The sequence below is a fragment of the Apodemus sylvaticus genome, chromosome X (assembly GCF_947179515.1).
Source record: "Apodemus sylvaticus chromosome X, mApoSyl1.1, whole genome shotgun sequence".
Taxonomy (NCBI): Eukaryota; Metazoa; Chordata; class Mammalia; order Rodentia; family Muridae; genus Apodemus; species Apodemus sylvaticus.
The window spans coordinates 133192161-133210679 of NC_067495.1; positions in this window are offsets into that span (position 1 = coordinate 133192161).

An 18519-nucleotide genomic window follows, 5' to 3' on the forward strand; every position below is an offset into this window, starting at 1 on the left:
GAGAACCAGGGGCCAAAGATAAAACCCCGCAAGGAAAAAAAGGCCCCTGCACCAGCCACAGAGAAACAAAAGGCCCCACAGTGGGCTGAAGCTGCCACTTGGGATATAGACTCAGATTGAAAGTTAAGAGACTCCATTGAGATCAACCCTCAGGAGCCTGTGGTCAAAATAGATGTTGAGGGCTAAACAGTGTACTTTATCTCAGATGGAGAAGCAGTCATGTCCATGGTAACTTCTCCCACAGGGAAACTCATTAAAGAATCTCTGAACAATGTTGGAGCCATAGGTAGCATTAAGAAATATTGATTCTTCAAGCCCTTTGGCTGCTCTGCGGGAGGGCACAGTGGTAAGCACCAATCTTTATATGTGCCAGTATTCCCAGGCCCCCTCCTTAGAAGACACTTATCAAAACCTGAAAACAGTGTGATGATCATCTTTAATCCCAAGGGCGTCTGCTGATGTGTCTGGAGGAGGGATGGTGGCCTCACTTTGAATCCATGGATTGAAGTACCAATAGAGCAGCTCCCCTTAAATAGTTCATAGAGTGGTTTCCTCATGGTTGGACACTTGAGGAGAAACCAGAATACCATAAGGAATGACACCTCCTAAGACTGCACCATACTGCAGTAGAAGGATGATCTTTTACTGGCTGCCCCATCATGGAGAAATAGAGAAAACTGCAGGTTTAAAAGGCTAGCATGTGTCTATTTGGGAGAAGAATATAGATTCTAGACAAATCAACTAGAGATAGCAAGAAAATTATTAGATGGCTGTTAGACAATGTAGATTGCTAGCTAATTGTCAAAATAAATCAGGTCCAAAGTCAAAACCAAAAGACCTTAGTGGGTTAGTCCTGAGCCTCCTGAAGGCCTTGGCTGCCCTTCCTGGGCTGACCATTGACTCTTTTTCTCCTGATCTTATTGTTTGGTCCATGCCGTTTAAATCTTGCACCACCAGAAACAGTATAGAAACAGTTAGTCTTCAGTTCTTCCACCAGCATAAGAAGATTCCTTTAGAAGGGTTATAAAGGTTTCTGACAAAGAGGAGAGAATGTGTTATAAATTCCCCAAAGTGCTACATATCAAACAAAGAAAATTCCCCAGTGCCACAGTTACTGTAACTTCAAGAAAGATAGGTACTGTAGGATAGTGTGATTTCCCCCTGCCCATCCACTGTCATTTATAGCCACATATATGCTGTTGTCCTTGTACTTACCCTTTGCTCAATTCTCCTCCTCCAATTATAAAATGCTTCTGAACTTGAGGCTGCTGAACTTGGAGTACAAGGTAATGTACTCCACTACATGTGGACGCGGTACACGTTCCTTTCCAGGACTGAAAATAGGGTCATTATTCAGATTCCCAGAAATTCCAACAATTGGCTTCCATGTGAAGGTTGAAAGTGACTGACTCTTTTTGCATCAGGGAGCCGAGAGACTCCATAGCCTTCTGTGCACAGCCTGCAAGAAGAGATCACAAGAAATCTGGCAGCAGCACTTTCACTTCTGAGCCCAGAGGTGAGATCTCCACCTTCTCTCTGGAGGGGACCAGCTAGGAGCATACAGGGCATAAGATCAGTTTTGCATCTGGGATGGAAGCCTTTCCACCACTATTTGCACCAGGGAGCCAGGAAACTCCACAGCCTTCTGTGCATAGCCAACCAGGAGAGGGAGAGAGAGATCTCCCAGCAGGGCTCAGAGGAGTAAGGACACAGGCTTGCAGGCCCACAGAAGGAACAAACTCCAGCCAGAGACAACAATACCAACTAGCACCAGAGATAACCAGATGGTGAAAGCAAACACAAGAACCCTACCAACAGAAAGCAAGGCCACATGGCAGCATTCGAACTAAGTTCTCCCACCATAGCAAGTCCCCAACACACCAGGAAAAAAAGGGTTAGGGTTAGGGTTAGGATTAGGGTTAGGGTTTAGGGTTAGGGTTAGGTTTAGGGTTAGGGTTAGGGTTAGGTTTAGGGTTAGGGTTAAGGTTAGGGTTAGGGTTAGGTGTTTGGGTTTGGGTTTGGGTTAGGGTTAGGGGTTAGGGTTAGGGTTAGGGTTAGGGTTAGGGTTAGGGTTAGGGTTAGGGTTAGGTGTTTGGGTTAGGGTTAGGGTTAGGGGTTAGGGTTAGGATTAGGGTTAGGGTTTAGGGTTAGGGTTAGGGTTAGGGTTAGGGTTAGGGTTAGGGTTAGGGTTAGGGTTAGGGTTAGGTGTTTGGGTTTGGGTTAGGGTTAGGGTTAGGGTTAGGGGTTAGGATTAGGGTTAGGGTAGGGTTAGGGTTTAGGGTTAGGGTTAGGGTTAGTGTTAGGGTTAGGGTTTGGGAAACGCTACAGTTGGATTTAAAAACCTATCTCATAATGATGATAGAGAGCTTCAAGAAAGACTTAAATAACCCCCTTGAAAAACACAGGGGAGCATGGCTCAACAGGTCAAAGCCCTTAAAGAGGAAACACAAAAATCTCTTAAAGAAATACAGGAAAACACATAAGGTAAATTGGTCTGAAGTTCTCTTTCTTTGATGGATCTTTGGATGGTTTTGGTATCAGTGTAATTGTGGCTTCATAGAAGGAGTTGGGTAGTGTTCCTTCTGTTTCTATTTTGTGGAATAGTTTGAAGAGTATTGATGTTAGGTCATCTTTGAAAGTCTGATAGTATTCTGCACTGAAACCATCTAGTCCTGTGCCTTCTTTGATTGGAAGACTTTCTATGACTACTTCTATTTCTTTAAGGATTATTGGACTGTTTAGATGATCTAAATGATCCTGATTTAATTTTGGTATTTGAAATTGTCCATTTCCTACAGATTCTCCAGTTGTGTTGAGTATAGGCTTTTGTAGTAGGATGTGATAATTATTTTTTAAATTTTCTCAGTTTCTGTTCTTATATCCCCCTTTTCATTTCTCAGTTTGTTAATCTGGATACTGTCTCTGTGCCCTTTGGTTAGTCTGGCTAAGGGTTTATCTATCTTGTTGATTTTCTCAAAGAACCAGATCCTGGTTTTTTTTTGATTCTTTGTATGGTTCTCTTTGTTTCCACTTGATTGATTTCAGCCCTGAGTTTGATGATTTCCTGTCTTCTACTCCTCTTGGGTGAATTAGCTTCTTTTTGTCCCAGAGCTTTCACGTGTGCCTAAAAGCTGCTAATGTAAACTCTCTCTATTTTCTTTTTGGAGGCACTCAGGGCTATGAGTTTTCCTCTTAACACTGCTTTCATTGTGTTCCATAGATTTGGGTATGTTATGCCTTCATTTTCATTAAATTCTACAAAGTCTTTGATTTCTTTCTTATTTCTTCTTTGGCCAAAGTATCATTGAGTAGAGTATTGTTCAGCCTCCATGTGTATGTGAGCTTTCTGTTGTTTTTGTTGCTATTGAAGGCACTCTTACTCCATAGTGATCTGATAGGAGTCATGGGATAATTTTGATTTTTTTCATATTTGTTGAGATCTGTCTTGTTACCTATTGTCAATTTTGGAGATTGTACTATGAGGTGCTCAGAAAAAGGTATATTCTTTTGCTTTGGGATGAAAAATTCTATAAATATCTGTTAAATCCAATTGGTCCAAAGCTTCAATCTTACTGTGTCCCTGTGTAGTTTATGTTTTCCTGATAGGTCTATTGAGGATAATGGAGTGTTGAAGTCACCCACAATTATTGTGTTAGGTACAATGTGTGCTTTGAGCTTTAGTAAAGTTTTTTTTTTTTTATGAATGAGGGTGCCATTGCATTTGGAGCATAGGTATTCAGAATTTAGAGTGCTTCTTGGTGGATTTTCTCTTTGACCAGCAAGAAGTGTCCTTCCGTGTCTCTTTCGATGACTTTAGGTTGAAAGCCAATTTTATCTGATATTGGAATGGCAACTCAGGCGAGATTCCTGGGACCATTGGCTTGTAAAATTGTCTTCCAGCCTTTTACTCTGACTTAGTTTTTTTCTTTGACACTGAGGTGTGTTTCCTGTATGCAGCAAAATGCAGGTTCCTGTTTCTTTATCCAGTCTGTTAGTCTATGTCTTTTTATTGGGGAACTGAGTCCATTGATGTTTAGAGATATTAAGGAATAGTGATTATTACTTCCTGTCATTTTTGATGTTACTTTTATATTTGAGTGGTTATCTTCTTTGGGTTTTATGAAAGAAGGTAACTATATTGTTTTTTCCAGAGTGTAGTTTCCCTTCTTGTATTGGAGTTTTCCTCCTATTGTTCTTTGCAGAGCTGGGTTTGTGGATAGATATTGTGTAAATTTGGTTTGTCATGGAATATCTTGGTTTCTCCATCTGTGGTGATTGAGAGTTTTGCTGGGTATAGTTGTCTTGGCTGACATTTGTGTTCTCTTAGAGTCTGCATGAGATCTGCCCAGTATCTTCCAGCTTTCATCGTCTCTGGTGAGAAGTCTGGTGTGATTATGATAGACCTGTCTTTATATGTTACTTGCCCTGTTTCTCTTACTGCCTTTAATATTCTTTCTTTATTTAGTACATTGGGCATTTTGATTATTATGTGACAGGAGGTATTTCTGCTCAGGTCCAGTCTGTTTGGAGTTCTGTAGGCTTCTTGTATATTCACGGGCATCTCTGTCTTTAGGTTAGGGAAGTTTTCTTCCATAATTTTGTTGGAGATATTTGCTGGCCCATTCAGTTGTAAATCTTCACTCTCATCTATACCTATAATCTTGATCTTCTCATTGTGTCCTCGATTTCCTGGGGATTTTGCGCTACAAGCTTTTCGCATTTTACATTTTCATTGACTGTTGAGTCTGTGATTTCTGTGGTCTCGGCAGCATCTACTGTCTCTTGTATTTTGTTGTTGATATTTGCATCTATGGCCCCTGAATTCTTCCAAAGATTTTCTATCTCCTAAGTTGTCTCCCTTTGTGATTTCTTAGTTGTTTCTACTTCTGTTTTTAGATCCAGGATGGTTTTGCTCAGTTCCTTCATTAGTTTGTTTGAGTTTTCCTTTAATTCTTTAAGAGATTTTTGTGTTTCCTCTTTCTTGACTTCAGCCTGTTGACTTCACAATAGCCACAGGCAATATAAAGTACCTTGGTGTGACTCTCATCGAACAAGAGATAGATCTGTATGACAAGAACTTCAAGTCTCTGAAGAAGGAAATGGAAGTCCTCAGAAAATGGAAAAATCTGACATGCTCATGGATTGGTAAGATTAATATAGTTAAAATGGCCATCTTGCCAAAAGCAATGTACAGATTCAATGCAATACCCATCAAAATCCCATCTCAGTTCTTCATAGAGTTAGAAAGAGCAATTCTCAAATTCATCTGGAATAAAAAAAAACCCAGGATAGCTAAAACTATTCTCAACAACAAAAGAAATTCTGGGGGAATCAGCATCCCGGACATCAAGCAATACTACAGAGCAATAGTGTTAAAAACTGCATGGTATTGGTACAGTGACAGACAGTCATATCAATGCAATAGGATTGAAGATCCAGAAATGAACCCACACACCTATGGCCACTTAATCTTCGACAAGGGAGATGAAAGTATCCAGTGGAAAAAAAGATAGCCTTTTCATCAAATGGTGCTGGTTCAACTGGAGGTCAGCATGCAGAAGAATGAGAATTGATCCATCCTTGTCTCCTTGCAGTAAGCTCAACTCCAAGTGGATCAAGGACCTCCACGTAAATCAGACACACAGAAACTAATAGAAAAGAAACTGGGGAAGACCCTTGAGGACATGGGCACAGGGGAATACTTCCTGAACAGAAAACCAATAACTTATGATCTAAGATCAAGAATTGACAAGTGGGACCTCATAAAATTACAAAGATTCTGTAGGGCAAAGGACACCATCAAAAGGACAAATTGGCAACCAACAAATTGGGAAAAGATCTTCACCAACCCTACATCTGACAGAGGCCTACTATCCAATATACACAAAGAACTCAAGAAGTTAGACCCCAGAAAACCAAATAACCTTATTAAAAATGGGGTACAGAGGTAAACAAAGAATTTTCACCTGAAGAACTTCAGATGGTTGAGAAACATCTTAAAAAATGCTCAACATCATTAGTCATTAGGGAAATGCAAATCAAAAAAACCCTGAGATTTCGCCTCACAACAGTCAGAATGGCTAAGATCAAAAACTCAGGAGAAAACAGGGCCTGGTGAGGATGTGGAGAAAGAGGAACACACTCCTCCACTGCTGGTGGTGTTGCAAATTGGTCCAACCACTCTGGAAATCAGTCTGGCAGTTCCTCAGAAAACTGGGCACATCACTTCCTGAGGACACTGCTATACCACTCCTGAGTATATACCCAGAGTATTCCCCAGCATGTAATAAGGATACATGCACCACTATGTTCATAGCAGCCCTATTTATAATAGCCTGAAGCTGGAAAGAACCCAGATGACCCTCAACAGAGTAATGTAGTATATATACACAATGGAGTACTATTCAGCCATTAAAACAATGAATGCATGAAATTTTTAGACAAATGGATGGAGCTGGAGAACATCATACTAAGTAAGGTAACCCAGTCTCAAAAGATCAATCATGGTATGCATTCACTAATAAGTGGATATTGGCCTAGAAACATTGAATACACAAAACATAATCCACATGTCAAATGATGTCCAAGAAGAAAGGAGGAGTGGCCCCTGGTTCTGGAAAAACTCGGTGCAGCAATATAGGGCAATACCAGAACAGGGAAATGGGAAGGGGTGGATGGGGGAACAGGGGGAGGGAAAAGACCTTATGTGACTTTCGGGGAGGGGGGAGCCAGGAAAGGGGAAATCATTTGAAATGTAAATAAAACATGTATTGAATAAAAAATAAACACAGGAGATCATAGGTCAACTGGCAGAAGCCCTTAAAGAAGTAAAACAAAAATCCCTTAAAGCATTATAGGAAAAAGCATGGAGATGGTGGCACACGCCTTTAATCCCAGCACTTGGGAGGCAGAGGCAAGTGAATTTCTGAGTTCTAGGCCAGCCTGGTCTACAGAGTAAGTTCCAGGACAGCCAGGGCTACACAAAGAAGCCCTGTCTCTAAAAAAAGCCAAAAAAGCCAAAAAAAAAAAAAAAAAAGAATTACCTGAAAACATAAACAATCAAGTGAAGGAACTGAACAAAACCATCTAGGATCTAAAAGTAGAAGTAAAAACAATAATGAAATCACAAAGTGAGACTTCTCTGGAGATAGAAAAACTTGGGTAGAATTCAGGAGCCATGGATGCAAGCAAGCATCAACAACAGAATACCAGGGATAGAAGAAAGAACCTCAGGTGCTGATGAAACCATAGAAAACATTGACTCAACAGGCCAAGAAAATGCAAAATGCATAAAGCTGGTAACCCAAAACATCCAGGAACTCCAGGACACAATGAGAAGACCAAACCTAAGGATTATAGGTATAGACAAGAGTGAAGATATCCAACTTAAAAGGCCAGTAAATATCTTCAACAAAGTTATGGAAGAAAACTTCCCTAACCTAGAGAAGAGATGTCCATGAACATACAAGAAGCCTTCAGACTGTTAGTCTATGTCTTTTTATTGGGGAATTGAGTCCATTGATGTTAAGAGATATTAAGGATTAGTGAGTGTTGGTTCTTGCTGTATTTTATGTAATTTTTATGTTTGCGTGGTTATCTTATTTTGGGTTTGGTAAAAGGAGATTACGTTCTTGCATTTTCTTGTGTGTAGTTTCCCTCCCTTTGTTGGTGTTTTCCATTCATTATTCTTTGAAGGGCTGAGTTTGTGGAAAGATACTGTGTATATTTGTTTTTGTCATGAAAAACCTTGCTTTCTCCTTTTATGGCAATTGAGTCTAACTTCTTGAGTTCTTTATATATATTGGATATTAGCCCCCTATCTGATGTAGGATTGGTGAAGATCTTTTCCCAATTTGTTGGTTGCCGATTTGTCCTTTTGATGGTGTCCTTTGCCGTACAGAAACTTTGTAATTTTATGAGGTCCCATTTGTCAATTCTTGATCTTAGAGCATATGCTATTGGTGTTCTGTTCAGGAACTTTATCCCTGTACCGATGTCCTCAAGGGTCTTCCCCAGTTTCTTTTCTATTAGCTTCAGAGTGTCTGGCTTTATGTGGAGGTCCCTGATCCATTTGGAGTTGAGCTTAGTACAAGGAGACAAGGATGGATCAATTCCCATTCTTCTGCATGCTGACCTCCAGTTGAACCAGCACCATTTGTTGAAAAGGCAATCGTTTTTCCATTGGATGTTTTCAGCCCCTCTGTCGAGGATCAAGTGGCCATAGGTGTGTGGGTTCATTTCTGGATCTTCAATCCTGTTCCATTGATCCGCCTGCCTGTCACTGTACCAGTACCATGCAGTTTTTAACACTATTGCTCTGTAGTATTGCTTGAGGTCAAGGATACTGATTCCGCCAGAATTTCTTTTGTTGTTGAGAATAGTTTTAGCTATCCTGGGTTTTTTGTTGTTCCAGATGAATTTGAGAATTGCTCTTTCTAACTCTGTGAAGAATTGAGTTGGGATTTTGATGGGTATTGCATTGAATCTGTATATTGCTTTTGGCAAAATGGTCATTTTAACTATATTGATCCGGCCGATCCATGAGCATGGGAGTTTTTCCCATTTTTTGAGGTCTTCTTCCATTTCCTTCTTCAGAGTCTTGAAGTTCTTGTCATAGAGATCTTTCACATGTTTGGTAAGAGTCACCCCAAGGTACTTTATACTTGTTGGCAGCCGCCTGTACCTCACCCAAAGATGGCACCGGTTTCCTGTGCATGAGTCAGCAGGACATGTCTATTGTCCATCCCAAAGGACACAGTGCGCATGACCCAAGTACGTTACAGCCCACTCTCGGGGCATGTTAATAAGGCATTGAGGCCTGCACCAATCAGGTAGCGACATGAGTCTCCTAGCATATATAAGCTGTGCCTTTTCCTCCCTCGGGGTCCCTGCTCAGAAAAGCTGTACAATAAAAGAGTGTCCACAGAAGAATCCTGTTGCCCTGCGTTATTCTTGCCGGCGAGACAATAGGCACGCGACATGTACTGTTTGTGGCTATTGTGAAGGGGGTCATTTCCATAATTTCTTTCTCAGCCTGCTTATCTTTTGAGTATAGGAAGGCCTCTGATTTGCTGGATATAGCACTTTGGGTTGGCATTTGTGTTCCCTTAGGTTCTGCATGATGTCTGCCCAGGCTCTTCTGGCTTTCGTAGTCTCTGATGAGAAATCTGGTGTAATTCTGATAGGTCTACCTTTATATGTTACTTGAACTTTTTCCTTTACTGATTTTAATATCGTTTCATTTTTTAGTACATTTGCTGTTTTAATTATCATATGAAGGGATGAATTTCTTTTCTGGTGGAATCTATTTGGAGTTCTGTTGGCTTCCTTTATGTTCATGGGCATCTCTTTCTTTAGGTTAGAGAAGTTTTCTTCTATAATTTTGTTGAAGACATTTACTGGCCCTTTCAGTTGGAGATCTTCACTCTTTTCTATGCCTATAATCCTTAGGTTTGGTCTTCACATTGTGTCATGTATTTCCTGGATATTTAGGGTCAGGAGACTTCTGCATTTTCATTTTCTTTGACTATTGTATCAATGCTTTCTATAGTATCTTCTGCATCTGAGATTCTCTCTTCTATCTCTTGTATTCTGTTATTGATGCTTGGATCCATGACTCCTGACTTCTTTTCTAGGTTTTCTATGTCCCAAGTTGTCTCCCTTTGTGATTTTGTTATTGTTTCTACCTCCTTCTTTCGATCCGGGATTCCTTAATATCTCTTAACATCAATGGACTCAATTCCCCAATAAAAAGGCATAGACTAACAGACTGGATTCGTAAACAAGACCCAACATTTTGCTGCCTACAGGAAACATATCTCAGTGTCAAAGACAAACACTACCTAAGAGTAAAAGGCTGGAAAACACTTCTCCAAGCAAAAGGTCCCAGGAAACAAGCTGGAGTCGCCATTCTAATATCAGATAAAATAGACTTTCAATCAAAAGTCATCAAAAAAGATACAGAAGGCCACTTTATATTCATCAAAGGAAAAATCTACCAGGAAGAACTCTCAATTTTGAACATCTCCAGTACAAAGGCACCTGCATTTATAATGGAATCCTTACTAAAGCTTAAAGCATACATTGCACTCCACACAATAATTGTGGGGGACTTAAACACCCCACTTTTTCCAATGGACAGATCAGGGAAACTCAAAATAAACAGAGTCACAGTGAAATGAACAGAAGTTTTGGACCAAATGGACTTAATAGATATCTATAGAACATTTCATCCTAAATCAAAAGGATACACCTTCTTCTCGGCACCACATGGTACCTGCTCCAAAATTGAGCATATAATTGGTCACAAAACAGACCTCAACAGATTTAAGAGGATGGAACTAATTCCATATCTCCTATCAGATCACTATGGAATAAGGGTTGTCCTCATTAACAACAACAACAACAAAAGCCCACACACACATGGAAGCTTCACAATTCTATACTCAATGATACCTTGGTCAAGGTAGAAATAAGGAAAGAAATCAAAGACTTTTTAGAACTTACTGAAAATGAAGGCACAACATACCCAAATTTATGGGACACAATGAAAGAAGTGCTAAGAGGAAAATTCTTAGCTCTGAGTGCCTACAAAAAGAAGCTGGAGAGAGCATACACTAGCAGATTCACAGAACACCTGAAAGCTTTAGAACAAAAAGAAGCTAATTCCACGTCTCCTATCAGATCACTATGGAATAAGGGTTGTCTTCAATAGCAACAACAACAACAAAGAACCAAAAAGCCCACATACACATGGAAGCTTAACAATTCTCTACTCAATGATACCTTGGTCAAGGGAGAAATAAGGAAAGAAATCAAAGACTGTGGGAAATCGTCCCGAGCTATTCGGACTTATGGTTCCTGGAAACAAGCTTTAGTAGACATTCTAATTTCAAATAAAATGACTTTCAACCAAAGTCATCAAAAAAGGTAAGAAAGGACAGTTCATATTCATCAAAGGAGAATACCACCAAGAAGAACTTTCAAATCTGAACATCTATGCTCCAAATGCAAGGGCACTCTCATTCCTAAAAGAAACTTTACTAAAGCTCAAAGCAAATATTGCACCTAACACAATAATTGTGGGTGACTTCAACACTGCACTTTCCTCAATGGACCAATCAGGAAAAGAGAAAGTGAACAGGGACACAGTGAAACTAATTGAAGCTTTGGACCAATTAGATTTAATAGATATATATATAGAACATTCTATCCCAAAGGAAAAGAATATACCTTTTTCTCAGCACCTCATGGTACCTTCTCCAAAATCAACCATATAATTGGTCACAAGACAGACCTCGACAAATATAAGAAGATCGAACTAATCCCATGCCTCCTATCAGAACACTATGGAGTAAAAGTGGTCTTCAATAGCAACAAAAACAACAGAAAACCCACATACACGTGGAAACGGAACAATATTCTACTCAATGATACCTTGGTCAAGGAAGAAATAAAAAAAGAAATTAAAGACTTTTTAGAACTCAATAAAAATGAAGGCACAACATACCCAAATCTATGGAACACAATGAAAGCAGTGCTAAGAGGAAAACTCATAGCCCTGAGTGCCTCCAAAAAGAAAATGGAGAGAGCATACACTAACAGCTTAATGACACACCTGAAAGCCCTGGAACAAAAAGAAGCTATTTGACCCAGGAGGAGTAGAAGGCAGGAAATCATCAAACTCAGAGCTGAAATCAATCAAGTAGAAACAAAGAGAGCCATACAAAGAATCAACAAAACCAGGAGCTGGTTCTTTGAGAAAATCAACAAGATAGATAAACCCTTAGCCAGACTAACCAAAGGGCACAGAGAAAGTATCCAGATTAACAAACTTAGAAATGAAAAGGGAGATATAACAACAGAAACTGAGGAAATTCAAAACATTATAAGATCCTACTACAAAAGCCAATACTCAACACAACTGGAGAATCTGGAGGAAATGGACAGTTTCCTAGACAGATATCCAACACCAAAACTAAATCAGGATCAAATAGATCATCTAAACCATCCCATAACACCTGAAGAAATGAAAAGGATCATAGAAAGTCTCCCAACCAAGAAAAGCAAGGGACCAGATGGCTTCAGTGCAGAATTCTATCAGACCTTCATAGAAGACCTAACACCAATATTCTCCAAACTATTCCACAAAATAGAAACAGAAGGAACTCTACACAATTCGTTCTATGAAGCCACAAATACACTGATACCAAAACCACAGAAATATCTAACAAAGAGAACTTCAGGACAATTTCCCTTATGAATATTGATGTAAAAATACTTAATAAAATTCTTGCTAAGCGAATCCAAGAACACATCCAAACGATCATCCGCCATGATCAAGTAGGTTTCATCCCAGGGATGCAGGGATGGTTCAATATAAGGAAATCCATCAATGCAATCCATTACATAAACAAACTCAAAGAAAAAACCATATGATCAGCTCATTAGATGCAGAAAAAGCATTTGACAAAATTCAGCATCCTTTCATGCTAAAAGTCTTGGAAAGAACAGGAATTCAAGGCCCATCCATAAACATCGTTAAAGCAATGTACAGCAAACTGGTAGCCAACATCAAACTAAACAGAGAGAAACTTAAAGCAATCCCACTAAAATCAGGGACTAGACAAGGCTGCCCTCTCTCTCCATATCTTTTCAATATAGTACTTGAAGTTCTAGTTAGAGCAATTAGACAACATAAGGAGGTCAAGGGGATACAAATTGGAAAGGAAGAAGTCAAATTATCACTATTTGCAAATAACATGATAGTCTACTTAAGTGAACCGAAGACCTCCACTAGTGAACACTTACAGCTGATAAACAACTTCAGCAAAGTGGCTGGTTATAAAATCAACTCAAGCAAATCAGTAGCCTTCGTATACTCAAAGGATAAGCAGGCTGAGAAAGAAGTTAGGGAAATGACACCCTTCACAATAGCCACAAACAATATAAAGTATCTTGGTGTGACTCTAACCAAACAAGTGAAAGATCTATACGACAAGAACTTCAGGTCTCTGAAGAAGGAAATCGAAGAAGACTTCAGAAAATAGAAAAATCTTCCATGTTCGTGGATTGGCAGGAGTAATAAAGTTAAAATGGCCATCTTGCCAAAAACAATATACAGATTCAATGCAATCCCCATCAAAATCCCAACTCAGTTCTTCATACAGTTAGAAAGAACAATTCTCAAATTCATCTGGAATAGCAAAAAACCCAGGATAGCTAAAACTATTCTCAACAGTAAAAGAACTTCTGGGGAAATCAATATCCCAGACCTCAAGCAATACTACAGAGCAACAGTGACCAAAACTGCATGGTATAGGTACAATGTCAGGCAAGTGGACCAATGTAATAGAACTGAAGACCCTGAAATGCATCCACACACCTATGGCCACTTCATCTTTCACAAAGGAGCTGAAAACATCTAGTGGAAAAAAAAGATAGCCTTTTCAACAAATGGTGCTGGACCAACTGGAGGTCAGCATGCAGAAGAATGTGAATTGATCCATTCTTATCTCCCTGTACTAAGCTCAACTCCAAGTGGATCAAGGACATCCACATCAAACCAGTCACACTGAAACTAATAGAAAAGAAACTGGGGTAAAACCCTTGAGGACATAGGCACAGGGGAAAAGTTCCTGAACAGAACACCAATGCTCTAAGATCAATAATTGACAAAAGGGACCTGATAAAATTACAAAGTTTCTGTCAGGCAAAGGACAACAAAAAAAGGGCAAAACATCAACCAACAAATTGGGAAAAGATCTTCACCAAACCTACATCCGATAGAGGGCTAATATCCAATATATACAAAGAACTCAAGCAGATAGACACCAGGGAAACAAGTAAACCTATTAAAAAATGAGGTACACACCTAAACAAAGAATTTTCACCTGAAGAAATTCAGATGGCCAAGAAGCACCTTAAGAAATGCTCAACATCATTAGCCATTAGGGAAATGCAAATCAAAACAACCCTGAGATTTCACCTCACACCAGTCAGAATGGCTAAGGTTAAAAACTCAGGAGACAGCAGTTGTTGGTGAGGATGTGGAGAAAGAGGAACACTCCTTCACTGCTGGTGGGATTGTAAGATGGTACAACCACTCTGGATAATCATTCTGGCGGTTCCTCAGAAAACTGGGCATGACACTTCTGGAGGACTGTCACGTCCACCCTCGCTGGCAAGGAATGACGCAACACAGGAAGATCTTCTTCAAGCAGTTTACTCAGGACCCACAGGAAGATCTTCTTCAAGCAGTTTACTCAGGACCCTTGTACTTCTCCTTCTTCTCCTTCTTCTGACCCCGAGAGAATCAGCCCAGCCCTTAAATACTAATAGCCAGCCAATCAGGCTTAGCCATGTGGGCATTGCTGATAGGTTGTATCCACGTGGAAGGCGCAAGACTCAACAGGCTCCACCCAAATAAGGACTTGTTAACAGTTAACGACAGTTAGCGACAGTTAACGGGCAAGCAGCTCCCTACAGTGGACCCTGTTATACCTTTCCTGGTCATATACCCAGAGGATTCCCCAGCATGCAATAAGGTCACATGCTCCACTATGTTCATAGCAGCCTTATTTATAATAGCCAGAGGCTGGAAAGATCCCAGATATCCCTCAGTGGAGGAATGGAATCAGAAAATGTGGTGTATATACACAATGGAGTACTATTCAGCAATTAAAAACATTGAATTCATGAATTTTTTAGGCAAATGGATGGAACTGGAAAATATCATCCTAAGCGAGGTAACACAATCACAAAAGAATACACATGGAATGCAATCATTGATAAGTGGATATTAATTAGCCCTGAAGCTCTGAATACTGAAGATACAATTAGCATATCAAATGATTCCCATGAAGAAGGAAGAAGAGGGCCCTAATCCTGGAAAGGCTTGATCCAGCATTGTAGGGGAGTACCAGGACAGAGAAAAGGGAGGGGGAAAGATAGGAGAATGGATGGAGAAAGGGGGACTTATGGGACATATGGGAGGTGGGGGAACTGGGAAAGGGGAAACCTTTTGGATTGTAAACAAAGAATATAGAAAATAAAAATATATAGCAAAAAATAAAAATAAAGAAATGAAAATGTAAATAAAGAATATATCGCATTAAAAAAACAAGCAATATATGTCTATTCAGACATAGTTTAGGCAGATAGATGGTCATCAAACAATTCAGAAATCTGCAGAACATGATATTTAAGATGTTTTAATGACATAAAGCTTTTCATCACAGTGAGACAGAAACATCAGATCCTGGCAGCACCCCCATACTACTTCAGGCACATGAAGTTAGTTTGTTTGTGGCAAAGTTGCCACCGGGCAAAAAGCTGTCCTTACCTCTACAGCTGACAGCATGCTGTTCAAACTGTGGACATGCAGGACACTGATGAACTTTGCAAAAGCAAGCTAGGTCTGTCCTTCAGTAATTTCTGTTTCACAGACAAGTCTGTCAGATATTCTGGACCCAGATGACTCCACCTTTCTGTCTGCCTGGATGTCCCAATGTTGTAGAGAATTCCTTGGTGCCTGTTTAGGTGTCCAGCAGTCTCTAAAATTTCTATAGTTGTGGAAGCTGCGTGCTCTATACTTTGTGTTTACTCAGGCAGTATTTATCCTTCTCAGGTCTTTTGTGGAGTTGAAGACTACATAATTATAGTCCATTTAGCTTAAGCTGTTTAGTATTTAAGAAATAGTTTTAAGGTCTAAGAATACATTTTTAGGTTGATAAATGCAAATAGAAAGTGATTTAGGTAGAGAACTTTGAACTCCCCAACAGAGGATAGATAATGGAGTACTTTCTCCAAGGTTGCCAAATACATGTGAACGGGGCATTGTGAATACAGTTCTTGCATGATGGTTCTCATAAGTATTCTTAATGTATATAATTTATTGATGATAGAGAAAGTACATTTTATTGGACTAAAAGGGAGAGCAGTCTGGATAACATTTTTGCATACTATGTAAAGGTGTGTCTCTGTCACTCTTCACCTGCCTAAGGCATCCTCTGATTGGCTTTAAGGAAGATATGGTAGCCTATAACTTGGCAGGAGAGGAGAGGCAGGACTTTCTGGCAGAGACAGGAACTATGGGAGATAGGCACAGGAGGTTCATCAGCCAGACATGGAGGAAGGAACAGATGTCAGGACCGAAGGATAATGGGTCATGTGGGAAAAGTGGATTAGTATAAAATGGGTTATTGAGTTCTACATGCTAGTTGTAAGACTAAGCATTCATAAATAATTATGTGTCTGTGTCCTTGTTGGAAATTGGTGGAGACAGTCCAGAGATACTACATTATTGTGCGAACATTAAGGAAAGAGTTTTTACATGTGTAAATGGGAAAATGAGAAAAAGACCCCCAGATAAAAGGTCACAAAATAACAAAGAAAAGGATATTTGTCTCCAGTGTGTGTGCGTGTACGTCTGGGTGTGTGTGTGTGTGTGTGTGTGTCTAGACATTGCCGAGTGTTCATTGGACTTAGATGACTCCATCTTTCTGTCTTTGTGGAGGATAATTATAGGAACTGCTTCAACCCTGAAACAATACCCTACAGTTTGTTGGAGTCACTGAGGAAAGAAGATTATATGCAATGGGGCATGATGTGAAGAACATACCATATCAAACCTATCTACACCCTATTGGCCTAATAGCTCAGGTGGATAAACTTCTGGTTGCCTTTAAAAGTTCCTTGGTCTACATGCTCAGGGTAATACTTGAGTCCACAAGTGTGGCTGCCCGCAACCACAGGTGAGCTGGAGACCTGGAAGAGAATTCTGGGGATAAATGGGGAGGAAACGAAACAGAAATGTTTCAGGACTTCATTTGCCGATTAAGACCGAACTTTACTATTATTCTAGTCAATATATAGCCTTTAAAGTATAACCCTGCCGCCCCCTCTTCTCAGTTGGGGTTAAAGGACTTCATGTCTCACAAGTCCCAGGATGTTTCCAGGTGAGACTGCCCTGAGGCAGCCTTGATTTCCAGGAGAAAGCAGCTGTATTGTTCTCAGAAGAACTAAGGCCAGGGATAACACAAGCAGAAGGCTGGGGGTGGTGACCAGGAATGTAGCAGGTGATGGGATGGGCTGAGAAGTCCAGCTCAGTGCTGTGGGGGAAGGGACACACAAGTCCCTTAGTGTAGTCCTGGCTGTCCAAAATAAAATCTTTCAATTGGCTATAAATTGTTTCTCTTTTTTCCAAGCCTAACTGTACCCAGCTTTAGTAAAGATACTTTTCACAAACAATCATGGGATTTCAGGCAGGACATGGGCAGAAATTAACAATATACAAGAATTTCACATTCCCTTCTTGCATAGACTACCAAAATCAGAAAGCCACTATAAAGCCCAGTGAAGTCTCCATTCAATGTTTTGAAAAGGGGAAAGTAGCTAAGATTGAGAGTTGACATTTCACATTAAGTTTAACAACTTTTCACAAGCTGACCCTGACTTTCAGGAAACAAACATCACAGAATTATCAATCTGAAGACCCACAATAATTAAATAAAGGAACCAGAACTCTTCGGGAGATATTTGATGAAGTCACTGCAAAGTTCACATCCCCCAGAAGACTGGAAAACCAATTTTGGGGGCCAGGTTCCACAGGTCTCTGGTTTTAAGTGAATTAATCTTTGTTGATGGTATAGGGGAAGAGGATATAAAAATGTATTTGGAGCTTTCCCAGACCACAAGGCATTTTGTGCCTTGGTGGCCACCTTTGTCAAGACCAGGATGTCTCTCCTGGGAGCCAACAGGAGCCTTTCAAAATTATCAGGGAAAGAGGATGTCTGTCCTCGATCCAGCTTGAGAGATATTTTGTTTGTGACACAGGATCCTTCCATCCCAATAATGAAGCGTTCTGCGTGCTAACAATATAGCTTTACAAAAAAAAAAAAAAAAAAAGAGGAAAAACAAAATTCTGCATTTTTATAAAACATGTAAAAATAGTAATTCAAAGGGTACAGTGACCAGAAGGACATAGTTATAAAAAATGCACACGTCACATGGCATCTCCAGCACCTTAAACTTCCTTCCTGTGTCAGGTCTGTTTTGGAGTCTCCATTTTCTGCAGGATGATGCGCATCCTTACCTGTGTCAGCCTTTCCCTTCTTCCCCTGGGTACCTGCTCTCCCTTCTTCGCAGGGGCCATATTAGGCTTGGGCTCTGGCTTTGGAGGAGCAGGTTTAGCAGACAACCATGCTGATCTTCTCTTTGACTCGTCCTTCACCTTGGCTTTGTATCCTTTAGCGCCCCTTCAGCCTTTCTTCTGGTCATGCAGGCGCCAGTGGATGTCTGAGCTGAACAAGGGTTTACATTCTCTCTTGGGTTTGGTCTGTCTGGGGGTCATCCTCGATGCTTCTTGCTATAAATTGTTTCTAATTTATCATCTTTGGTGGGTTCACTGTAACACTCATAGACAGGCCTGTGCCAGGCAGCAAATTATTGGTCATATGGGCTTTTCCAGCTAAGTAATCCTTTTCCTGCTCGATGATGTCTACTATGAGCCTGAAGAAC